The 26,902-nt window shown below is 37.0% G+C and overlaps 1 long non-coding RNA gene across 3 annotated transcripts in view; it reads right to left on the bottom strand.

The window, feature by feature from the left end:
* The window catches only part of LOC138166919 (uncharacterized), a 34,685-nt gene extending 8,331 nt beyond the window's left edge, over window positions 1-26,354 (bottom strand). For 2 of the 3 annotated variants that reach the window (XR_011169768.1, XR_011169770.1), the window contains exons 1-3: window positions 26,256-26,346; window positions 22,503-22,604; window positions 20,807-20,897 (exon numbers count right to left, since the gene is read on the bottom strand). This is a non-coding gene — a long non-coding RNA (uncharacterized lncRNA). Of the gene's footprint in view, window positions 1-20,806; window positions 20,898-22,502; window positions 22,605-26,255 lie in introns of all 3 variants that reach the window. The other variant, XR_011169769.1, reaches the window with a different exon arrangement.
* Window positions 26,355-26,902: the final 548 nt, after the last annotated feature.

Below are 26,902 nucleotides of genomic sequence, written 5' to 3'. Positions count from 1 at the left end.
GGCAATTGGAGTCTAGTTTGGCTGGAGCATAAATGAAGGGGAGCCATATAAGGTGACACCAGAAAAGTTAGGGAGAATAAAATTGTGAGGTTCTTGACTACCAAGCAAAGGAGTTCAGATTTTACTGTGGAAGATAATAGGGAGCTACTGAAGAGTTTGGGGCGAGTAAGCCCAGCTCTGTGCATGAGGAAGATTAGTCTGGCCATAATACAGAGGATGTCTTCAGAGGGTGAAAGCAGAGAGACCTCTTAGGCCATTGTGGGTTTTTTTGTTTGTTTGTTTGTTGTTTTGTCTGTTCTTAAAACAGTAAGTACAAGTGTTAAGGAGGAGCTATGGTAGAAGAGTGGTGAAGGGAATAGAGAGAGGAAGTTTCCTTTTACACTTCACTTTAAATTCATCAAATATAGGAATGCATAGATTTTTAAATTCAATTCAACAAATATTATTAAGTTCTTACTATCATTTCCCAGGTACAGAGTACTTAAGGACAACCATTAAATTTTCCCTGACCTAGTAGAGGAGATATTATATATATATAAAATGTATACAAAGACATTGGGGAGGCTTTAATACATAGAAGTGAGTCTTCCTTCTAGATAATTAGAGGAGTAAAGAAGTAAAGAGTAAAGAAGTGAAAAAAAAACAGTCATGGAAAATTGCCTATGCAAAGGCACGGATTGGAGAGTTGTGTCACATGCAAGGAAAAGTAAGGACAGTTTGACTGGAGTCTATAATTAAGGAACCTGGAAAGGTAGATTGTACCATACAGGAAAGGGACTTAAGCACTCATAAATGTTCCTGTAAGTCTATTTTAAAATAAAATATGAGGACAATATATAGAAATGAATGAAAATTCCTGCACTTCTTTCTGGTTTCTCCACTTTGCATCTGATGCCCTGCCTCATTTCAACTGCCACGAATAAGTTGTCCCTCCCAGATGAAGTTCATCACTGCTAAACTCATTGCTAGGCTGCTAACTCAAACCTTGACTGATTGAAGGACTGGAGGGCAGAGTGCCAAATTCTCCCTTCCAAGACAGACACTGGATTCAGCTCATTCCACTTCACTTCTGTTGCCCTATCTGGTTTTGGCTCCAGGAAAAATGGATACCTTCTGCTGGGTACCCTTCATGTCTTGCCCTGCTTCCCTTCTTCCTTTGGTGTATTGACTCCCCACTTCAATTGTGAGCTCCTTGAGAGCAAGGGTGGGACTTCCTTTCTTTTCATTAATTGCAATCCCAACATTTAGCATAGTGCCTGGAAAATAGTAGGTGCTTAATAAATTTTTATTGAATTGAATTATTTAATTGGTTCTGGCGCTGATTACTTGGGCTGAAAAGATTGCCAATAACATATAAGTTTCCCACTAATTGATTATGATCTTCTAGTAATTTGTAGGAGCACACTTGTCATCTTGGACAGAAGCACGGCCTAACTTGTGTCCTACCTTGTTACTGTTAGACCAGGAGCTCATTTTGTTTTTCTGTTTTGTGTGTGTGTGTGTGTGTGTGTGTGTGTGTGCGTTTGTATCCCCAACATTTAGAGCAATGCCTGGTACTAGCAAACTTGATAGATGTTGACTGACTGACTGACCAACAGATTGATTCAGGGTGGGAGATGGGTAACATAAGCAGATGGTACAATAAATTCTAAGCTTTGAGAAAACAGATTTACTGAGATAAATGATCTGAGCCCTACAATGCTAGTATCTTCATTTCTGTCCCATTATTAACTTCCCATGCCTACCAGAGACCTGTTTTTCCAAACAATTTTCTGCTACTTCTTTGGGTTCTTAGGTTTGGGTACACGGGATTCAACCCTATTCTAGTATTCTTCTTTATGATTACTTGGAATCCAAGTTGGCCATTGAAACAGTAAACTGTCGTTTATGGTGTGTGATATTGGGAAAGTCATTCCAAGATTTTTCCTCAGCTGTAAAATAAGGGAGTTGAATTAAATGCTATTAGAAGTTCCAACTCTAAATATAAGACCCTATGATTCCTATGCCTTGATAACTGACAAGTGTCATATGTCTGGTCTTCCTCATTGACCCCTCCCACCTCCCTTTCCAGATGTGATAAGACAATTCCCTTAAGACTTTAGATTTTATAGCGGGAAGCATGAATGGGGGAAGGAAGAAAGGAGAGGGGAAAAATATGTGAGGATGCATTAGTGGGTGATTGACGAGAAATAGCTTCAATGGAGATTTAAAAGGCTGCTGAGCCCAACATTCACTGACTGAGCTATAAGCACTGCCTTCTTCGAATGTGGTCAATTATAAGTCTTCAGATAAGGATCTTTGTAGCCCCTAAATAAAAAAAGTTCTGATACTCTCCATCTATCTTTTCAGGGGAATGGATATTCAAGGGAAATTATAGAACGTTAATTTTCTTCTTCTGCATTCTGTAAGCCTAGAGGGTGTTTTAATTTTCTAGAGAAAAGAAAAATTAAATTGAATGTGGCTACCATACTTTTTGACCTATCTCTTTGTTTTCAGCAAGATTACCAATGGGGATCCAATTATGTAGCCTACGCTTGGAGTCTAACATGTTGGTGAGCAACTAACCACAGAAGCAAGCCACCAAGCTCACCAAATTGGCTGGAACATATTTCTAATACACTGCAGGATGTTCCTACTGACCTGTGTCACTAACAAAGAAAACACATTTCATATTTTTAGGACTGTTTGCCAAAGTGGTTTGGCTATGAAAAGAACATCTTTTTATGAGATAATTTGCTCTAAATTTAATTAGCTCATTATCCAATTGGCTATGATTAAAGTGCAACAGCTAGACAAATTTAAGCCTTAGAAAAATGTACCCAATTATAAACTCTACCACTAAATAAGCATTTGTGAATCAAGTTACAGTATTCCAGTTACTTTCTGAGTAATCTAATTCACCAGTTAGGGTTTAATACTTGAAATATGTATTTTTTATTAGTTGAAAGAGTAAGATGGTAGGTGGAAATATGATCAGTCAACTTTGAAATGGAGGAGAAAGAAGGATATCATCACTAACAGGTTCATGAGCTTTCCATCAATACCTAGGATAATAGTCAAATACATTAGCAAAAGTGAAGTGTGGCTGGATTTTGAGTGCTTAGAAAAGGAAGTGGTGATCATTATGAGCCAACATTGGTTCTAAGAGGGATTTAGCTTTGACTTCCCTGTGTATGTCTTTCAACACAGTAAAATGACGAGGAGAAAAAGTGCCCTATTCCATGGTTGTGAACAGCACAGGAAATATGTTAGCATTGGGGTGAAGAATGGAGTAGGGAAGCTTTTTTTTAGAATGACAAGATGGCAATTTATCAAATATGGTAAAGAAATGATTCGTTTTGGGGGAATATGGTAGCTAGGAGGCATAGTGGAAAGCACATTGGACCTGGAATCAGAAAGAACTGTGTTCATATCCATCCTCAGACACTCACTGGTTGTGTGACTCTGGACAAGTCACTTAACTTTGACTGACCCAGTTTCCTCAACTGTAAATGGAGATAATAATAGCACCTACCTCCCAGGGTTGTTGTGAGAATTGAATGAGATAATATTTTTAGAGCACTTAGCACAATATTGGCACATAATAAGGGCTTAATAAACGTATATTACTTTCATTTATTCTCCTGTGTTGGACTAAAAGACCTGCATCTCCCTGATTCTGTTTGTTTGTTTTTTCCCTCCGTGCCAGTAACATGGTTGTGAAATAGTCAATAGGAAGCTGAAAACTTCACCTGATTAGATTTCTATTTGTAAAATTTGTGGGGAATTATTCTCCAGCCTTAACTGCCTCATTTCAAGACTTCATCGAATATTTATTAAGCAATTCCCATGTTCAAGATACTATGCTGCATGTCAGAGGCATGTAGAATTAATAGCATCACACCCCACTGCACTAAAGGAATTAAAACATCATCGTAGGGAAATCATACAAAAACAAATGACACAAGGTATGGTGGGATGAAGACAAAGGAGAGAGAGAAAAAATACCCTAGGAAAATTGGAGGACAGAGTAATAATGTGGAAGTGTAAGGAAGGTTGGGAAGATCAAGAAAATTCATAGACAATCTGGCACCTAAGTCAAAGAATTCTAAAGGGAGAGAAGGGGAGATAGAGGAAGATGAAAAGAAGGCATCCATTCTAGATATGGAGATTATGCACATGCATGCCTGGAGTAATGATGTAGCAGGTGGTATTTCACGAATACTTCACGAAGGTGACTATATTTACAAAAGAAAAAAACAACCTTCAATCTAGTTAGAGAGGCCCTTCTTGGAGCAATTATTCCATTCTAGCATAAAGATCAGGAAATGTTCACAAAAATAACAAAGACGCAGGTAGTCATTAGTATGAGTATTCTTGGCATATAATAATCACTGAATAAATGCTTGTTGACTAACTCGATATAGTGGTAGATCAGACCTTCTCTGCATATTAGTAGATAGTCTGTAAAAGTTGCTGTGTCACTTCCCCACCCTCTCCTCCCAAATCATTGCCAAATGGTCAGTTGTCTAATTAGGAGCATCTGTGAACTTAGTAAATCTGGCATTCAGACAGTAGACACACAGTCTACTATCAGCTTTGTCTTAAAGCCTTTCCAGTTTGAGGGGATCTGCTGTAACTTGCCTTCAAGAATCCAGAGTCACCTCAGACTTAACAGCTTCGTGAAGAAAAAAAATGGACATGGTATTTTTTTTTTTTGAGGTGCGCCCATTTTTCTGGCTCCTTATCCCTACTGATCTCAGATCTGACATTTTCTCTGACTGTCCTCCATGTCTGAAATGCTCTTCCACCTCTGCTCCAAATAATGATCTTCCTGGCTTCTTTTAAATCCTAACTAAAACACACCTTCTACTTGAAGCCTTCCCCAATGCCTTTTAATTTCAAAGCTATTACTCTTTTAACTGTTTCATATTTATACTGAGTGTGTTGGGTCTGAAGTCAGGAAGACTCATGTTCCTAAGTTCAAATCTAGATGTGTGACCCTGGGCAAATCATTTAACCCTGTTTGCCTCAGTTGCCTCATCAGCAAAATGAACTGGAGAAGGAAATGGCAAACCACTCTAATTTCCTTCCCAAGAAAACTCCAAATGGGGTCATGAATATTTGGACTCAACTGAAAACTGAACAACAGCAACATGTTATTAAAATGTTTTTTTAAGATAACAGATGAAAATAAATTATCCATTTATATCATATGATATATTTAGACAATAACTCAATTATAATCACTATCTAATGAAAACAAAAAAAATACAATCTTTACAAAACTGTATTTAGCCTATGTGAAGGAGATTTTTTTTTCCTTTTCTACTCAGGTATATTTCTTTTGCCCTTCATTAACCATCAGAACCATAACTGGAAAGTTTTGTGTTTTGGGAAAGGGTGTAGAGCAAAAAGAGGAATTCAGGAGAGAAGCCAGCTTGGGTGTGGCCACCAAGAGGAACACAAAAAGGGTCAGAGCTGTTGGTACTATTTAAATCTGAATATCCAGGGTCAAATCTCTGTTCACTGTGTCTTACAATAATTCAAGGATGGGTAATAATTGCATTAGAATTGATATGTTTTATTAACATCAATAGTTCAGATCTTAAAACAGCCCATTCTTAATATCAAATACTTTTCAAATATTGTTTCAAATAGTACCAAAGAAGGTGTATCATGTTTTTCCTTTGGAAGACCTCCCCTGCTTCATGCCTAGAGGATGTTTCACAAGAAACAGTTTTATCTTTTCACCTTTAAATCTCATATTGCTAAAGTTTCATACTGTAATAATTTTTCTGCTCTCATGAATACTTAGCCTAAAGTACAGGTTGTAGAATTCTTTGAGATATTTGAACACCCCCAAAAGATCATTTTTTTTTACCTTTACCTACCAAGCTTGAAGCCTATCTCAAACATCCTAGGAAATCAGAATACTTAAGGGAAATCTTGAATCTATGCCATGAAGACCAAGTTTGGGTAGAGCTAGATAACTTCCCTAGGATCTGTATCCTGTTCTCCTGTTTATCTCTTCTTTGTTCCAATTCTATGTGAGAGTTAGTAGCATCATTTCTTAGACTGATGCAATATAATTTTCTGTGCTTGCAAACTTTTTGTTTCAGTCCTACCTTCTATGTGAAACATAATTGTCCAAGTGTCTGCCAATTCAGTTCCACAAATTCAATTTGATTCGATTCCATAAATGTTTATTAAATGCCTTTTATTTATAAAGCATTGCTTTATAAATTGCTGTAATGAGACAAAACACTATTCAATCTCTTGCTTCAAGGAGTTTTCAAAATACTGGAGTGGGGGTAGGGGTTAACACGACCTGTTCAACATATAAAGTAGGCATATGCAGTAAAAAAGTAGGTATTTAATAAATACTTATTGGCTGATTGATTTAGCTAAAACACTAATGATTCATATGATCAGTGGTTATGATATACACTTATGGGGGAAACATATGCATACTAAATCTTAAACAGGTAGTCCAGTGGACAGAATGTTTCACTTATGGTCAGAAAGACTTGAGTTCAGATCGTAGCAAATCACTTAACCTCTCCCATCTTCAGTTTCCTCAACTATAAAATGAAGAACTTAATGTATGGAAAATGGATGAGATGATCTTTCTAGTCCTTTCAGTTCTAAATCTAGGATCCTATGACCCTACATTCATATAGTTGAAAGTTTTAGAAGTGATCCAGGGAAACAAGGTTTGTCTACCATCATCTCCTTAAGTCTTCAGTATCAAAAAGGAAGAAGGAAGGAAAGAGGAAGGGAAGGAAGGAGATAGATGAGTAGATTAGATTAGATTGAATAAATAGAAAGAGAAATCCACTTTTAAAATCTTTAACTTTCCTCCATAGTTCAGATCTTAAAACAGCCAATTCCTAATTTCAAATACTTTTCAAATATTTCTTCAAATAGTACCAAAGAAGGTGTATCAAGATCTTCCTTTGGAAGACTTCCTCATTTCATGCCTAGAGAATGTTTCACAATAAACAGTGTTTTTCTTTTTACCTTTAAATCTCATATCACTAAAGTTTCATGATATAATAAGTTTTCCACCCTCATGAAAACTTAGCCTAGGTTGTAGAACTAAGGGAGTTTCTACTCATTCTGAACTTTATAACTCCTGACACTATATAACAGGACCATACCACACTCTTATAGTTATTCTCTGCTGCCTAACTTTGCTTTCATCTTCTGTAAATCTTTTTTTGTCTCAGTTCCTTCATGACTTTTGTGTATAGTCACATTAGTAACTTCATAATTGTTTTTATTTCTAAATGAAAAGATTTTTTATATCTTCAGAATTTCATTCATGAGGGTTTTCTGTCCCTGCTGGACTAAATTTCTCTATTTAATTTAGAAATTTAATAATCACTCCTATTTATAGAGCACTTTAAGATATACAAAGCACTTTAAATCTATTATTAGCTCATTTGATCTACACAAAAATGTCATGTGATAGGTGCTATTTCTATTCCTATTGGGCAGATGGGAAAATTGAGACTTCTCAAGGTTCAGTGACTTCAGTCACAGAGATAGTAAAATCTTCTGGATTTCAAGTCCAGTGTTCTTGTTAAACAGTGATATCTAAAGATTTTTCTGAATCTTACCATGTTGTGTTCATTTTGTGGGCTGATCTCTCTCTGTTCCTCTGGTTCCGTCTTTCTCTGTGTCTTTTGGAATTGAATTAGTAAAGTTCAAGAGACAGCCACAGAACCAATCCTCTTATAAGGTAGAATAAGTTGTTCAGGAAGGAAAATATAAGTATTTCAGAGTTACTAAATGTAACTCTAACTCCAGTTCTTCAGTAATCAATATAAAAGTTTATTAACTGCCTATATGCGCCAGGCACTGTGCTAAACCCTGAGAATGCAAAAAAAGATAAAAAGAAAAATCCCTGTTCTTGAGGTGCTCACAATCTAGTAATATGCTTATAAAGTGTTTCAAGGTTTAAAAGTGTTTATATACTATTTTATGTATATTCACTTACTTGTACCTTCCAACAACTCTATGAAATATAAGGGTAGATTAATATTATGCCCATTTTACAGGTGAGGAAACTGACATTCAAAGTAGTTACAAAAAAAAAAATTGTCCAAGCTTATATAACCAGTACAATGGTTCTCAAACCCATGCCTGCTAACTCCAAACAAAGCCTTTTTCTCTCATACCTCACTGCCTCTCCCCATTTTTTTCACCTATGAAAGAAGATCTAGGTAATAAGACCATAAGGGTGAATGGGCTCTCTCCAAGTTCTTCAAAAAATCTGCAAAGCCCTACTAAAAACAATGCGTCAACATTTTCAGAAACAAAACCAAGTCTATTTTTCTGAATGAGCCTACTTTCTCCCTTGAATTTTTCCCCTCCAAGGATTTGAAAATGGCCTACTTAATTTCCCTTAGAATTTTTTGATAACAATAGGTCATTGTGCTCTTTTGTGGCCTTTTTGTTTGTAGGTTTTTTTGGCCTGGAAGTCTCAGCTTATATTGTGTTCTTGGTTGGATCTTTGAATTCATTTCTATTCCAGTTCAGCTTCTTTTTTCCTCTTTTAATTTAGTTTTTTTTTTCCCTATGTGTTTCCCTGTGGTTTGCCCTATGACCTTTCTCCCACACTCCTACTCCACTTCAAATTATTTCCATTCTACCCCACCCTAGCATCATTCCTTCTTTTGCTGCCTCCGGTGACAAAGCCCAGCCTGCAGAAAATTGCCTTTTGTTTGCTTCCCTTGTCCTCCCAAATGCTGACCATTATCCCCCAAGTCACAATCATTCCTGCCCAAATTCACAGTTTCCCCAAACTCTTCTGAAAACTACATTTCCTCATCATTCTTTCCAGATGCCACTCTCCCCACCCCTAACCCAGCTTCCTCAGATAATTACCTCAAGCCAGTTAGGCATTGTTAATAGCCAATTCGGTAACAATTCATTGCTTGCATCAGTTTGAAAGGATTCAGCAAATGTTATTCCATTCAGTAGTGACAGCACCACCCACACATTATTGTTATGTGTGCTTTTTTTTTCTATTTCAGAGAGACAAAAAGAGATCCATATATTTATTATAAATGATATCCTTCTACAATGCCCTATTTCAATACTTCTTTGTTACAGTGAGGTAATCTTAGGCTCTCAAAGACTATGCTAGTGGAATGTAATTTCTGTGCATCTACCATAATGGAAAGGATTTTAGTATGGTGCAAGTGTTGAATATAGTTCACCAGGCCTGATCCCAGAGCTACCAATTACCTGAGGATGACCAAAACCAGTTAAAAAAGAACTATGAAAATCAGTTCAAAAAAGAAAAGAGAAAAAAAAAAATCTTTGTTATGACCAGATGTCAACCCATCCCCAAGTCTTCCCCAGCCTTCTCTATGGACTTTAGGTTGTTATACAAAACAACTTATGTACCAGGTTCCCAAGGTTGTGCCTTTCCCGAGATTATCTATCTGCTTTTATTTAAACCCTGCCCTTTCTGCCCCTCTCAGGCACTCCACTGCCCTGGCGCTCTGTGGTGACCCTGAATTGAAATTCTCTTGCCTCAATTAAAAGACCCTAGTTTTTGCTGTTTTGGCAGTCTTTGTTTCAGGTTGTCAACAATAGACTCCATCTGCTTTGCAATCTGAGTTTGGGGAAATTTATCACCAGGAGGCAAGCCACATTTAACGATGAACTTTTTGGCTATTGTAGTCAGCAAAAGTAGCTTTCAAACTGATATCGAATTTAACATTCGATTGTATTAAAATTGTGATATTCCCCCAAAAGTTAATTTAAAAGGTACTATCATCATATGGTATTTGAGTTTACTATGTTGTATAGATCACATAAAAATACCAAGAAAGACATTAAAATACAAAATATGTAACTGGATAATAATGGATAACTGGAGTATGTAAAATACCTTAAAAATCTCAAAGAAATGTTCAATAAACACCATCATCACCATCATCATCATCATCATCAGTCATCATCTTTTGGATTCTGTCATGATGTCCCAAGAACCTTGTCATCCTGTAAGACTACATCAGTCCTAGCACTCAGACTTCATTAAAACATCTGCTCTTGGGGTCCCTCTGATTAAAAAGTGCTTACATACAACTTTATGTACATTCTCTTACTTGTTCCTCCTAACAACTATATGAAATAATAAAAGATTAATATTATGCCCATTTTACAAGTGAGGAAACTGAGGCTCAAAGTAAAAAACAACCTTGTCCAAACTTGTGTAACCAGTAGAATGGTTCTCAAACCCATGACCACTTACTCCAATCTCAGAAGAGTACTGAGCTTTGAAGAGAACTAGGGATTCTGAGAGGTGTAGATAATATGCCAATACACTCCAGGCAAAAACAGATGGAAAATGGAATTCCACCTATGAAAAATAGCAAATATGCCAAGTTGGCTGGCCCATTGAACATGAGTATATCAATCAATCATCATTTGCTAATTCTGTGATGTGTGCCAGGTCCTGTGTAAGTGCTATTGACACAAAGACATCATTGATAGAGTCTGGAGAGACAAAAAGAGTAGTGGATAGAGAAGAGGCCCCCACGCTAAGAAGATAGCTTCAGATTCCGAATGAGACTTATATCAACTCTGCAACCATGGGCAACTCACTTAACCTCTCAGTTACCCAGACATCTATCTAAAAATACAGGTTGCAGAGAAAGTGCTGACCTACATTGGCAGACTGAATTTCTTCATCCAAGAAGTCCCCTATAATCATAAAATTTCAAATTCAGTTGCTATTCATAGAAATTAGCACAATGTTTGGCACACAATAGGGGATTAATATGTGTTTATTGATTGATTTTTGTTGCTGCTTTTGCTATAGCAAATTGTCAAATTCTAGTTTCTAGTTTCTAGGATTATAGTTTCTTTTTTTAAGCTATTACTTTTGTATTTAAGGTAACATTATACAACGTGCATACATTTCTGCCATGCCAGGTTTAATTAAACACTTATGATGGAGAAATAATTGGAGAAATTAAAAAAATGTAAGATTCATCCATTGCAACCTAACAAATATTATATTACCAATCATAATGTTTCCTCATTCACATTTTAAAAAGAAATGTATATTCTTTCTTTCCCATTTGAATATTGGAAAACCACTCTATAAAAGATGAGATTTAGTCTAAACAATTTGAGGAAAAACATTTTGCTATTTAATCATCTTTGCTCCGTGTTGCTTTGCATAGATTAATATTTATTAAATTGAGTTTAATTTCTGGTTGTTGTTGTTTTTATCCAGATATTGTCCAGTTGGACAGTTTCTTGGATAAAAAAAGTCATATGTTAAACTAATGGACATTTTTTAATGTATATTCACATCTGAAATGAACATTTTTCAAACTCTTTGAGGAATTATAAATGGGCTGAAAGACAAGATGACATGGTGCCCAAAGTGTTTGACCTGAAGACAGAGGACAAGACTTCAAATCCTACTTCAGCCACATAGACACTTTGTGACCTTTGACAAGTCACTCCAGATCCCTGGGTTTCACTTTCCTCAAATGTAAAATGAAGGTCTTGCATTAGATAATCTGTTAAATCCTTTCCAATTCTTTGATCCTGTGATTTGGGGGAATGGTTGAGGTGGGCAGAGAGTAGTTTCATAGATAATTAAGTGGACATAAATACTACACCCTATTCAAAGTGTATTATAATACTAATTCTTCTGCTATGTGTATAATTGTAGACAAGTTATTTCCTTTCTGGGTCTCAGTTTCCTGAGCTGCAAAATGAGAGATAGCTAAGGTCTCTTCAAGAGATAAAATTCTGTGATTCAACTGTCTTCCCTCCCCAACTTAAGGATAATGATTGCTATGTAAATTTCACACTACTTTGCATAGATTATCTCATTTGATCTACATAATCTATTAAGAAGGTACTCCAGATTTTATTATTATTTTTAATATACTAAGAAATCTAAGCCTTGGAGAGGTTATGTGACTTGCCTAGGATCACACAGAGCTCATACATGGTGGAAAGAGGATTCAAGCTCACTTCTTCATAGGGAATATTCCCAGGCCCCTTTCCTCAAAACGACATTGTGGTGAAGAAAACACATAATCCACTATCTGCTAGTAGCCTTTGAAGAAGAGAGAGAGACAGAGAAAGAAACAGAGACAGAGAGACAGAGAGACAAGAGAGGGAGACACAGAGACAGAGAGACAAACAGAGACAGATAGAGGGACAGAGAGACAGAAAAAGAGACAGAGAGATTAAGGGTGTGTGTATATGGGTGTATTTGTGCACAAATGTATGGATGAATGAGAGAACATTGGATTCTACATAAACACAGACATATATCTACATATGTGAACTTTATAAAAAATTACCTATTTATTCTAGTAATCTCTCTTCTCTCCTCTCTTTTTTAAAGATTCAGCTCAAACTGGTCATTCTATGTGGTCTTCTTGAACTATTTCAATCTACTGATCCTTACAGCATTTATACAAGTTTCTGTTTCTCTCTGTGTCTCTCTTATCTCTCTGTTTCTCTCTCTGTCTCTCTCTATGTGTCTCTATCTCTCTCTCTATCTCTCCACTCTGCCTTCCTTTCTCCCTGTAGATACCTACCTGTCTCACTTTCTAGCAGCATATTATTGTATACCATACATATAGTTGTCATTTATTTTCACATTCAAAGATGGCACTTTTTTTTTTGCCTCTTGGAGGGCAATTGGGGTTAAGTAACTTGCCCAGGGTTACAGGGGTAGTTTTTTTTTTGTGTGGGTGTTAAGTGCCTGAGGCCAGAGCCGAACTTGGGTCCTCCTGACTTTGGCCACCCCAAAGAAATAGTCAAATACAGTGTGTGTGTGGAGGGGGGGGGGAAGACCACACATATGATGGAAACCCACAACGCTTGGACCAACAAAAGATGGCACTTTTGAATTTAAGCTGACGGCTTTTTCCATGTTTTTCAACAATTACTGGCATATTGCACACATATGAAGATTATGCTTGAACTGGAAACTACAATCACTATCACTGTCAACCACATTATCAACAATGGCATCCTATTTCACCGTTAGTAGGAAGTATATTTGTTGTGTTGATTCTTCCTTTTCTATTCAATACTCCACATACCAACCATCTGAGGATTAGTATTAGAACTAATCCCTGCTTTCAAGAAGTTTAAGATCTAGTTGGAAAGAGTCAATATAAATGCAAGAAATTTTACAATAAAGTGAGAGCATAGATTTAGGGCTTTGTGGGACCTCAGAGGTCATCTAATCTAACTCCCACATGATCATTTGGCAAATGAATTGTACAGATTCTATAAAGAAAGTTGGTAAACAGAAATAGGCCAGGACAACGTCACAAAGAAAGATCAATCTGAATTGTCTTTAAAATTAAAAAGTATATGGTGTGGATAGATAGGGGAAGGGAGGGTAAAGATGGGACATTCAGAAATAGGAAAGTGAAATATGCATGCAGGGGACAGTGGTAGAGCATATTAGTGGGAATGGACAGTTTGATTAGGAGAGTGGTAAGAAATAATATGAACATGGTATGCCATACTGAGAAATATTTGCCTTCACCTAAATGCTGAGAGGAATGAATGAAGAATTTTTAGTAAGTTTTTATGGGTCCAAGTCAATGTTATAAAAAGATAAATTTGTCAAGGTAAAGGATTCAATTCAACTTGATTCAATTGAATTTTCAATCAAATCAAGGTTTAAGTAAACTTATATTGCATGCCAGGTATATTGCTCAGTTCTGGGAAGTAAAGAGCGAAAGTAATCTGGGAAGGGGCCACTAATAAGTAGGTGAATCAGGAAAGGCCACTTAGAGGAGGCAGCACTTGAATTGATCCTTGAAAGGGACTCAAGTATTCCCAGGGGCAGAAGTAAGGAGGGAGACTATTATAGTCAATAAGGAGGCAGGAAATTGTATGGGGAGGGAGAAAGGGAGAGAAGAGCAGAAAGAAGCTGGAGGCAAACAGACCAGTTAAGGAGTTATAGCAAAGTTCCAGTAACAAGGTTACAGAAAAGAAAGGAAGGATTTGAAACCTGTTAGCATTCAATGACTGATGGGATGTAGTTGAATGGCAGGCAGGGATAGGGGCTCTAGCCTGAGTTCTGTGTCTTTGAAGTTTAGTTTAACTTCTCTGTTGTCCAATTTCATCATCTTGACAATGATTGCATTGGACTAAGTATCTAAGCCTTTTCCAGTGATAAAATTCAAAAAAATCTATAAAAACTGATAAGGATAGATATACTACCCTCCTCATAAGATTGTCAGAAAAAGTCCAAGTAACACGTATATGCATACAATTTATAAGGCCAGAGATATCTCTCAAAGGATCTCAATCCCACTACTTTGAAAGGGACTAATGGCAAGGAAAGTTTCAGTTTACTTAAAGTTGATGTGTTTCAGTTGAGTAAAGTTCATTTTACTTAAAATTTCACCAAAAGAAATGATCACTGAACTTGGAGTTTTAAGACCTGTGTTCAAATTCTGATCCTATAATTTATTAAATGGGTAACTGTGATGAATTAATTTTATCTCTAGGCCTCATATACGAAATGAAAGAACAAATAATGGAATTGCATGATCCGGGAGGTACACCCCGACTCTGCCTGCCTTGTAGTGGTAGTATGGTGCAGCAAATTAGATTCAAAAGTCAGGAAAGCAGGGTTTCAAATCCTACTTCAGACACTTCCTGTATGCCCCTGGACAAGTCATTTAACCCCTTTTAAGCCTTGTTTTCTCAATCTCTAGAATCTAGGGGTTGGACTCTACCTCTAAGACCCTTTACTGCTCTAAACCCACAGGTTTAGATACTATGACCCTGTCCTTCCAGGTCCAATGTCCTGGTAACACGTATCTTTTTTTGTTGGGGGGCAGGGAAGGAGAGGCAATTGGGTTAAGTGACTTGCCCAAGGTCACACAGCTAGTAAGTGTGTCAAGTGTCTGAGGCCGAACTTGAACTCAGGTCTTCCTGACTTCAGGGCCAGTGCTCTACTCACTATGCCACCTAGCTGCCCCATAACATATGTTTTTGACAGATGGGAAAGATTTCAGGAAGCCAAAGATCCTAGAGCACCTAAGTGGTGAAGTGGATAAAGCATCTAGCCTAGAGTTGGGAAGACCTGAATTCAAATCTGGCTTTAGATACTTGCTAGCTCAGTGACCCTGGGAAAATCACTTATCCCTGTTTGCCTCAGTTTCCTCATCTAGCAGATGGACTGGAGAAGGAAATAGCAAAGCACTCCATAATATTTGCCAAGAAAATCCCCAATGGAGCCATGAAGAGTCTGACATGACTAAATAACATCATCAACAACAAAAAACGTGCCAAAAGAAGAGCAGCTAAAGTCAGTGGCCACAAAATCTGTTTTCTTTGGGGAAAACAGACGGGGAAGAATGATTGATCCATGGCTGTTATGCCTCTCATTCCTTCATACATGGAAAGAAAAATGACTTCCCTACATCATGGATATATTGCATTGCTTGTAAAGGATATAGTTCGTGTAATGTCACATAATAATATAAAGTCATTTGGGAAAATGAGTTGCCAGCTTTGTCAATGGGGCCATCACCATTCTAGCATGTCCTGATAAGTCAGCTCTGCTGATGGATGGAAACACAGAAGTTAGCTAGTCTAATCAAATGCATGTTCTACTTTGCTTGGAATAACTGTAGGTGAAACTTCTTCATTCAGAAGCAAAGGAGGTAATTTTTGTAGACAAGACAACAAAAGAGAAAGGATATAAAATGACCTCTCATTTGTTATGCCTGATTCAAGGGAGACATTTCCTATGACTTAAAAACCTCCAGAGAGAACAACCTTTTTTGTTTTAAATAAAGAAACATCCAGATCAATTTTAAAAGAAAAAAAATCCCTTCTTAAACTAAAAGAATTCATTCATTGAAACTGACTATTTCACTGGAACAACTGTGATAAATGCCTTTGGTAGGGAGTTTGCATACCAAGGAAGGCAGCTTGGGGCTAACCACCTGTCCTTCACCTCCTTTCATGCTCAGTTAGCCAGCTAGCCTTAGCCTTCAGATTCCCCATGGCTGCAGCAACCCCTGCTGCTTTAACTTGGGGTAAGCCCTGACTTCCAATCAGATGAACCATTTCTGAGCCTCAGTTTTGCCATATTTTAAATGTGTGTATTAATCTAAGGGACTTTCCAATGATAAAATTCAATAGGGAATTCACCCCATATCATCAGATTGCTATGAAAATCAAACAAAATAATGTATGCATGAATTCATTAGATAGGTCAGAGTAAAAAAGCAAAGTCATTTATTACCTACTAAATTATTTTTTTCAATACTGTATAAATTATGGCAAATATACTGAATTTTACTCTGAGGTCCTTGTATGATGGACACTGTTCATTTATTTTATTTTTTTTATTTTTGCAGGTATTATCAAGTGGAATATTTGAATATTGACTTTTGCAAGCATGCTACTTACCAAGCACTCAGGAGACCCTTTTTACTTTTTCAGAGTGTCAAGCTCAGATCAGATAAGGGACATCTGTTCATACACATGTGTTTACACAGAAATCCTACCCCTGAGAACGTCTATTAAGTTTCCCATTAAAATGTAATCTCAGCATTTGGCTGCATTAAGCATTAAAAAAAGAGAGAGACAGACAGACTTGATGTTCTACAGGTACCCACTAAATAAAGTTTGTCAGAGAAACTGATCTCTCATGTGACTCTTCTCCTACACACTGCTGAACACAAGCCCCCAACAATGGCCTCATTCTCTTTGTGTACGTGTGCATCTGAGTGCAGACAAATCTGCCTGGAGTTGCTGTGGGTTCAGGTGGCCTATTGAAAATCTAGAAAAGAACCTTATACCCCATAAAACTGGGGATGTGCACCCCCCCTCCTACCCTGGGGCCCAGGATTAAATGAGTTAAGTTTAGTCACGTTCTGTTCAAGAAAGCCCTGTGTTCTTAAAGCTTTGTTTGTTGTCTGTTTCTGAGGAGAGAAGGGTTATTGCCTCCCCCCTTCCCAAAGCACTGCAAACTCACCCCCCCATCACTACTTCTCCTTGCCTTGAGACAGCTATTTTCAAAGTTGTTAGGTTAATAAAAATGTCTATTCAGAAAGCCTATTGAAAGGACATGAACAATTAAGCCTTATTCATGACATTACAAAGAAAACATTACAAGCACTGTTGGCCTTAACCATATGCATGCTAATAATAGCATTCAACAAAGATGGAAGCTTAGGTAAAGAAGAATGACATCACCAAGACAGAAAGCAATGAGGGATAAGGAAAATACACGCGTTCCCAACGGCTGATTAGCCATTAAAAGAGCTTGAGAAAATATGGCTTGGAAGAAATGCTGAGCAGTCAGGTTTGCAAATTCAACCTCTTTTCATCAGTCTTTCAACGATGCAGAGGGAGTTATGGGGGAGATGTGGCTGGGGTGGGGGAAGGGCTGCATTCAATTTCACCCTAATTAAAAGTCATGAGGCAACTGTTGAGTAGGGCTTACTCATGGGCAGAAGATCTATAAAACAGATTACTGGTGTTGTCATTGGAGACCCTAGCTCCCATATAAGATTTACATTCTCTTATGAAAGGAGAACAGTGGATATATTCTGCAGAAAACAGATTTGTCCTATTACGGTTGCATCATCTACATGTTGGCCTGGCCTTCAAATGCTTCCAAAGAGTTTGAAATGGACTCTCAATTTTGAGAAATAGGCAGTTGGGAAAAACTGGCCTGTCTGAGTAAGAGGATCTGTTTTCATTCTTAACCCCAAGCATCTCAGCCAGCTTCAAAACCTATTTTGAAAACCGATCTTGGAACCATTTTTATTTTTCCCCTAGAATACTTCTAAAAGTAAGACTGAAATAGGACTTTTCAAGTTCATTGGTCTTTAGGGTAAAGGATTAGGCTACAATATCAAGGTCAGAAGGAGATGATGATTAGAGGACTTGGAAAGGCTTTAAAAAGAACCACTGCATTCTACATCAATTGTCAGTGTGTCTCCCAAACTGTAGAAGATGGGACCTTGGTGTTCTTTCCCACCACTAAATTAATAACTCAGAGAGACAGCATAATGTGATGGTGTCGAGTGCTGGACCTAGACTCAGGAAGTCCTGCTTCCACTCTTGCCTTGGATAATTACTTAACTTGTCACTCTCAGAAGATCAGTTTGAGTCTCAGTTTCCTTATCTGTAAAATGAGGGGTTATACTCTAGGATTTCTAAGATCCCTTCATGAACCATTTGTGAATTTTTTAGCATCAAATTTGTTTCCCAACAATGGGAGTGTGGGGCACACATATCCTCCCCACCAATTATCACATACTAAAAAAAATACCATCAGGGAATTGGTTCATTCTAAGCTGAGTTTGGCAATGGTTTTACTGCTGTCTCCATTACATTATTGTATCAGTGGTGGGGTAGATAGAGCATCTGGTCTGAAGTCAGGAAGACACATTCTCCTGAGTTCAAATATGGCCATAGCCACTAACTAGCTGTGTGGCCATCTGTGGTCAAGTCATTTAACCCTGTTTGTCTCAGTTCCTCAATTGTAAAATGAGCTGGAGAAGGAAATGCAAACCACTTCGGGATCTTTGACAAGACCGCATATGGGGTCATGAAGAGTTGGAAGTGACTGGAAAACAACTGAACATGAGTCATTGTGTATATGGTTCTTTGTATTGCTCTTTTCATTCTGTATCATCAGTTCATATAAGTCTTCCCATGTTCCTTTGAATTCTTCATATTTCTTTCTTTCAGTCCAATAATAACCTCATTGCATTCATATAGATTTGGGATTATTTATATACAGAATGACTAAGGTTTCATGAAGAAACAGTATATTCAAATTTCCCCACCTAAAATATTAAATATGAAAACTGACATTTATAATATGTGTATAATATAAATTACATATGCCATAAAATACGTCCACCAAATGGACATTTGAAAATAGAGTTGAACTCTTAAGTATGGTAAACACATACAAGTCAGTACTTTCAGCATCTATAACTTAGTAGATGACCTTTGAGAGATTCTGTGGCCCAAACATATTTATAATTTTACATTCAACCATGCAATGAACCCCGAAATTAGATAACCTGTTCCTTCAATAACAGAAAAAATAGTCCATCATCAAGTTCATTTTCAAAACCTTTGCAACTTAGCAGGGACTGTCAGAGCTTGTATTCTTTGAGAGCTTAGGGTCACTTCCATACCCCAGTGAATCTCAAGAGTAGAACTCAATATTTCCAGGAATGGCAGAAAAGTTTGAGAAGCATTTTGATACAAAAGAAGAATTGTTCTTAGTTAAATGTAATAGAAACTTAGAATTGGAAAGAGACCTAAGAAATACTTTAATACAGAGGTTCTTAACATTTTTGCATGTCAAGGACTCCATTTGGTGAATCCTATGGATACCTTCTCAGAATCATGTTTTTGAGTGAATAAAATACTTGGGAGTGCAAAGGAAACTAATTATATCCAATTTTAGTCATCAAAAATATTCAAACAAAAAAGTACATAGACCCCAGGTCAAGAATTCCTTAGAAAAAACCTAACTCTCTCATTCCAAAGTTAGGAGAAGTGATTGGTCCAATGATAGTTGATGGCAGAACTGATTCAGGACTAGAAGCCAAATGTGCTGATTTCAAAGTGTAGGATTTTTCCTACTATATCATTCTGAAAGAAACTGCATCAGATGCTTTCCTATACACCAAACTATCAGCTCCTAATGAAAATTATTGCACTATTGAACTCAAGTTAGACTGATGTCACCTGAGCTCTCCATGAGATTTAGCAATTGCTTAGGATGTCTGGTTCTAAGGATGTTCTTGGGAGAAATATGTCATTCTGTGCTTTAAACTGTACTCTTGGTAATGTAGAGTAATAAAGATGTAAAACTTTAAAAAGAAAGAATACAAAATAGATTTGATTTTCAATACTTTGCTATAAAATTTCCCCACTGCTTTCTTCATACAATTAGAATTCACTATCTCCTTTGAACAACATTTTTAGTTCTATCAATATAGTCCCAAATCTTAAAGTGCCCTTCTCAGAGACCAATTTCAGAAAATTGCCTCCTGGCTAAGAATTGTACTTTCCTGTTTTAGTTTAAGCAAGGGATGTTTTTTTTTTCTTTTTTCAAAGCCATTTTTGCTTTATTACTTGAATAAAAATATGAGGAATGATTAGCAGCTAAAAGCTAGCCTGAGTATATGGTGAGTTTTAAATCATTCTGAAGCTTAGTTATAATATTTTGTTCTAGTTGTGTTAACACCAAAGTAATTGGGAGAAGGGTGAAGATGGTAGCACAGTTGAGGAGAGGGAGGAGTGGGCAGGAAGAAAAAACAGACTTTCCCATGGCTTTTAAGGAAAATAAAAGGAAGATTTGACTGGGGGAACTCTGCACCATGACTGAAACAGTCATTCAGATGATAATTTAAAAACAAACAATCAAAAAACTCTCTCCTAACAGCAATTCAAGGAAGAGATGATGGAATATGTCATTAAAGGCTACTCAGTTTCTATCTAAACAGGAGATGTTTAAAACAGATCTATTTCCTATAAAAACAGATGTATTTCTTACATGAGAAACACAATACCATTTTGAGTTGGGGGCTGAAATCAGATCTTAGGTTCTAAGAGAGTTGGAAGGAGGAGTTCCCCACAACCTATGCTGCTTTGCTGTGTAATATCACTTGAATAGCACAATAGACCCACAACCCCATAATTCACAGCTGTCTGTTACTTTTAACGTGGACAGTGTGCTTTCTTTCTTGGATTTATGGCACCGTCTTACAAATCCCTGACGTGAAGAAAACACATCCAGTGATTTTCTTACCAGCTTTTCTCTCTTGATTTATACAAGCCTCCTCTTCTTCCAGGTGGAGGCAATAGGAGGTGCTTAAGGTATATATGCCACTTGTAGCGATCTGGGGAGACATTTATGGTCCAGATGTTAGAAAGTAATACACATCACCTCCTTGCAGCTGCTGCAGCCAAAAAGAACAACTACTCATCTATGGATGAGAGAAGGAACTAAGGACAAGAAAATAAACTGAAGTCCGACATGCAGAGTCATTACCAGTACAGAAAATATGAGAATATTAGAAAAACAAGGGGAAAAGTAGAAGAGGAAATTCTAGAAACTGGATAAAGTAATGACTAATTTGTTTTTTTTAAGCACATGAACTAGGCACTTATGAACAACACATATAATACAAAATACATGCAATTCTTCATTATCACAAATTTAGATCTTCATCTTTAAAAGAATTTTATTTAGGAATTTATTTATTATAATTTATCTAATCCATTCTGTGCTCACAATAAGATACCCCTAAGCCACACTTTGATAAAATAAGTGGTCATCCAGATTTTGCTTGAAGATCTATAATGTAAGGACACACTACTTGTAGTAGAATCAGAATCAGAGCACCTGCATTCAAATCCTACCTTTGCCACTTTCAATCTGTGTGACCTTGGACAAGTCCCTTAAACTCTCTGGGCCTCAGATCCCTCATTAGTAAAATGAGGGGATCAAAATACATAACCTCTATAATCCCTTTCATTTCTAAATCTATGAACTCTATGTATATCCAAAGGTACCCATTTTCACTTTCAGCTGTCTTCAATTATTAACTGTTGTTTTCCTAGTGATATCAAGGTTAAATTTGACTCTTTCTAACTTCCACCTGTTGGAGCCAAACAGGACAAGTCTATTTCCTCATCCTCAAAAGCCCTTAACTTATTTAAGATAGTTATTATTATTCCTATGATTCTTCCTCTCTCTATCCCTCTTTCTTTCAACCAATACTTATATGGCATGAACAATAGTCCTTTCTTTTTTTAATTTTTGGTCTTTATTAATTTGTTTGTTTACTTTTAGTTTACAAGATTCAGCTCCACAATTCCTTGAGTTTCAATTTTTTTCCCCTCCTTCCCCTCCTCCCCCCACAATGGCAGCATGCAATCAAGTATAGGATCTGCAAATACTTTCATATTAGACATTAGCCAGGTTATAAAGAAGGATTGTAAAGGATGGGATGAACAATTAGAAAAAGGAAACAAAACCAAACAAGAAAAAGAAAGAGAGAAGGTAGTTTGCTTCAATCTACGTTCAAACTCTGTTCTTTCTAGTTCTTTCTCTGAATGTAGACATCTCTCTCCATCATGAGTGAACAATAGTCCTTTCACCATTCTGGTGGCATGATTGTTATCCTCTGGATACTTCTCTAACTTTTTGTTTGTTGGTTATTTTGGTTTGGTTTGGTTGGTTTTGTTTTTTTTTGTTTTTGTTTTTTTTAGTGTCATTCCTAAAATATAGTTTGTAGACCCAAATGTGCCTTGACCAGGGTAAAGTACAATGGAATTATCTCCTCCTTATTCTCTAGTTGCTCTCTGATAAAGTATTTCACCTGCATTTGCATCATGGAAATCATGAGATCTTGGATTAAGATCTATAAGGGACCTTAAAGGTCATTGAGACCAACCTCCACATTTTATAGATGAGGCAAGTGAAGTCCATAACCTCTCACCTAGGCCATCCTCTTAATGGTTCTCTCTTGTTCCATTCTCTTTCCTTTGCAATCCCTGCTCCACACACCTGGGGGAAAAATCTTCTTAAGACATGTCTGACCCTTGGAGAGAGGAAGTAATAAAAGGAGGCTAGTAAATTTCATGGTTAAAAAAGACAATGTGTGTGTGTGTGGGGGGACAATTCCCCCTTCATCCAATCATTAATACCCTTATCTAGGAATTTTTAAATATAAGGGAAAGCACTCTTTAAGCCTGCAATAAGAAACAGTTCGATTCAATTTAACAACATTTATTAAACACCAACTGTGTTCTAGGAAAATAATGAAAATGGCCTCATAGAAATTTGGTTCACGACATGGATTGAGACTAAATGCTTCCAGGATTAGTTAGAAACCTACATTTTTGACGAACTCTTGCCAAGAATACTGAGATTTAAAATATGATAAATGAGATTTCTATGAGCCAATGGATTTGTTCCAACCAAAGGATATATGCAGCTGATTCCTTGTATTTTATTAGCCACAACATCTGCAGACAAATTTAGAGAGGAAACACAATGTTAAATATACTATAACCCAGGGAATATGAGAGAGCAGGAAAGGACAACGGCTGCTGAGGAAATCAGATGATGGGCTGCACACAACAGTTTTGAAAATTTTAAATAATGCTGGACTAAAAAGTCTGGATGAATTCCTGATGTGCACTTAGGAGTTCCACATAGAGGCAGACAGGGCAATCAACATCTATTCTGAAATTTTTGATATGGAGGAGGTCAAGAATAAAAATATTTAGAAAGGTTGTATGAAAGGTTGGACATTTATACGGAATGGGAGAGAGAGACTAGGTGACTATGATTGAAGCGAAAAGTACATATCCAAGATGATGCCAAAATTTTAAGTCTGGTGTCTGGGAAAATGTGGGTAGTAGTAATGTGTATAAGAAAACCTGGGCTCCTGATGGTTTGGCAAGAAGATAAGCTCCATTTTAGACATGCCGAGTTTGAGGTGGGGGGAAAGAATTAAAGAGGAAGGAACAAGAATTAAGAAGAAAAGTCAGGGCTAGAGGTGAGATTTGGGAGTCATCTGTGAAGAGGAAGACCACCATCAGAAACTCAGAGGCTCGAGCATGGTGTGGTGGAAATAACCCTTGAGTTCGAGTCAGTGCACCTTTCTTCTGCCCCTATTTCTCTTTCTACCTATGTGGTTTTGGCCCCTTTGGGTCTCAGTATGCACTTCTAAAATTAAGGGAATTAGACTCCATTCCCTTCTCTTCCTGTAATCCTTCAGAGTTCAAATTCTTGAACGACCTGAATTCAAATTCTGCCTTCAACACTTTCTAGTTGTGTGACCCTAGCATATCACTTAATCACTATCTACCTTAGTTTACTTACCTGTAAAATGGTGGCAATAATGGCACCTATTGCTTTAAAAAATGTTTGTTCCTTTCCCATTCCCTTTTCAATAACCACAGAGGCATAGGACTTACCTCATTAAAAATGCCTCCTGAATTTTAGCCACCAAAATGTCTTCATTTTAGATGAGATCTTCTCTGTACCCAACACAGACTGAGGAAGAAGATGTGAGTCCTTGCCTAACCCTGCTCCATGAAAATGTTTCACTGTATATCTTTTAAAGTATTTTAAGAGTATATGTTGCATATTGTAACAGAGAGGAAAAACATGGAAGTGTCTCATTATTCAAGTCAACTATTTCTAGAAATCCTTGCTACCTGGTCATTAATAGGATTTAATTCATAGAAATTTGAGAAGCGGCATAATACTTTAAAAGAGTATTGGCACTGGAATCCGAGGACCTGAGTTCAAATCCTACCTATGGTGTTTAAACTCAAATAAATATGGGCAACTCAATTATCCTCTGTAGGTTTGGGCTTTCTCATTTATAAAAAGGCATCTATATTATATCACTTCTAAGTCCCAGAAACAAATTTATGATCCTATGACCCTGTTTTTGGTCAGCAATAGATATCTCCTATGCCTTTCTCTTGTTCTTCTAATGCCTCTACTAAAGTAGCCAGACTCATAGTCTGTATAAAAAAGATAAGTCTTCATCCTCTTCTACTTAAAAGCAGTTACCTCTTGAGGAGAAAACACTAGAAAGAAAAAACAATTGTTTCCCCCATCCTAAAATGAAAAAACAGGGGCGGCCAGGTGGCTCAGCGAGTAAGAACACTGGCCCCAGTGTTGGGATGACCTGGGATTGAATCCGGGCTCTGATACTTAGCACCACACCCAGAAATAACTGGCCGTGTAACCTTGAGCAAGTTACTTAACCCCAATTGCTTTAAAAAAATGAAAAAATACATGAAAAAAATGGAGACTTTGGAAAATATTGTCAGGGCTAGGATGTTCTAAATAATTCTAAAGAGATTTCTATGATGGAAGATTGTCTCAAATGGGTGACAGCTTTTTTTTTTAATCAATGTTTGCCACTAGCATTAAAATGCTTTCCAGGGTCAAAAGCTTTTTCTAGACTTTTTAAAGCTAAAAAAATGTTTGAAACCAAATTCCACCAGACCACCTTCAAAGTATATAATGAAGAAAAGAAGGAGAGAGATAAGAAAAGTATATTAGAAGATAATAGTTCTAACTGAATGGCTTGATGGGGACAGATTCTCATTTGTTGGGGAAATGAAATGCAAGGTTGTCGTTTTCGTGAACAAGAGGATCTATGTGTTTGCCCCTAGATTTCAGTCTAGGGTAATGCTGAGAACTAAAGCTTGTTTTATTGAAATACCAACAATTTCTACCATGAAGCCTTAATGAGCTGTTTCAGGCCATGCAAAACGGAACAAACCAGAGTTGCACATGACTGAAACATGCCCCTTTTTCATCTACAATGGGCATTATGTTAAAGTACCTCTCAGTTTGAGGATATGACAATGGACACCAGGGGATTAAGAAGGGATGAAAATATGGCCCCATATAAATAAAGTCTCAAGAGGGGCAGGTGTTCCCACTTGAGAACAGCTCTATAACCCTTGGCCCCTCATGCATTGAACAGAAGCAAGCAGTAAAAATTCCTTGGGAGGTGGGGGTGGGGTGGAGCCACCATCTACTTCATTCATCTTACTATGTCTTTAAAGTTTGTAAATGAACAATGTTGAGGAGAAATTTGTTAGAATGCCAGTTTTCCCTTGAGTAATCCTATTCCCTCCAATTCCAATGACCAAGGAATAAGCATGGCATTTAGCTGAATGCTCAGCAATAAATAATACAGGATGTCTTTTACAAAAAACTTCAGTGAAGTTTTTTAGCTATTAAAAATACTGCATGAAGGTATTTGGAACATTCTTTAAAAGTTTATAAAATAGAGCTATATATCATTATTCTATCTAATAAAGAGCATAAAAAGTGCTTAAAAATTAGAATACTCCAAAGTAATTTGTGTTTAGCATTATTATGTACGATATGATTATGCCTCCCTACTCCAAACAAAACTCTACCATCTCATACTTAGATTAGGCTGCTTTAAATTTCACCCATAGTTCCTAAGTACAGACACAGTGATGAGAGAAAGAAGCCAAATATGGATTTTTTTTAAATCACTAATAACTCTCAAAGAGAAAACTGAAAAATTCAGATCCTTGAAAACTGGGTTTAAATGTTTTAGTTAGTCTAGGGATAAGCATTTAAAAGGCAAGATTAAGCAGTATAAAATGACTGTGATATGAATTTAATGATAACTAGCTCTAGCAAACTGTAAAATACTTTTGAATTTAAAAATGTCCTTTACCTGTAAATCTTCTGTGGTTAGATCACTCAAAGCATGTGGGAACCACACTGCAGAGAGTTCTGTTTGCCTACCAGTTCCAGTTGTTCTGGGGCTACTGCCATATCAAGCATTTATTAAGCATTTATTTACCTTGTGTCAGACATTGTACTAGGACTGAGGATACATATATTTCCAGGACAGATCGTTATCCTTCTGAAGAACTTGGGGATTCCTCCTGAGTCAGTGCATACTTTCAGTAAGATTATTTCTCCCATTTGGGCAGAAATGCTACCAATTTTGAGGATCTACCATTTTGAGGAATCTGCTAATAATTATGGCTCCATACCCAGAACTTAGAGAAATCAGTTATGAGGTCTACATACCCACTCTCTCTGTTAGGGATTTTGCTGTTATTTTTTTTTGTGCTGGAAAGTTATGGTCTCTTGCTCCAAAATCAGGATAAGTAAAATCTTACCATAGGCCTGATGTACTTCTAACTCTCATTTTCTTCCCTAGTCATAAGGCTGGCAAACTGCCTTTCCCCAATTGTTTCCAAGTTTGCTAGAATTTGGAACTGGGCAGGTTAGGGCAAATTACCTCTCTTCATGTGCTGGCCACTAGCCCATCTGAGCTGAAATGTCATTTTAAGCAAATCCCTAAGTATGTAT

This window comes from Petaurus breviceps, unplaced genomic scaffold (genome assembly GCF_028583685.1).
Source record: "Petaurus breviceps papuanus isolate PSGF00001 unplaced genomic scaffold, PetGlider_PUasm1.0 227, whole genome shotgun sequence".
Lineage (NCBI taxonomy): Eukaryota > Metazoa > Chordata > Mammalia > Diprotodontia > Petauridae > Petaurus > Petaurus breviceps.
Note: the sequence above shows the minus strand (reverse complement) of the source record. Positions and strands in the feature narration are given on the sequence as shown.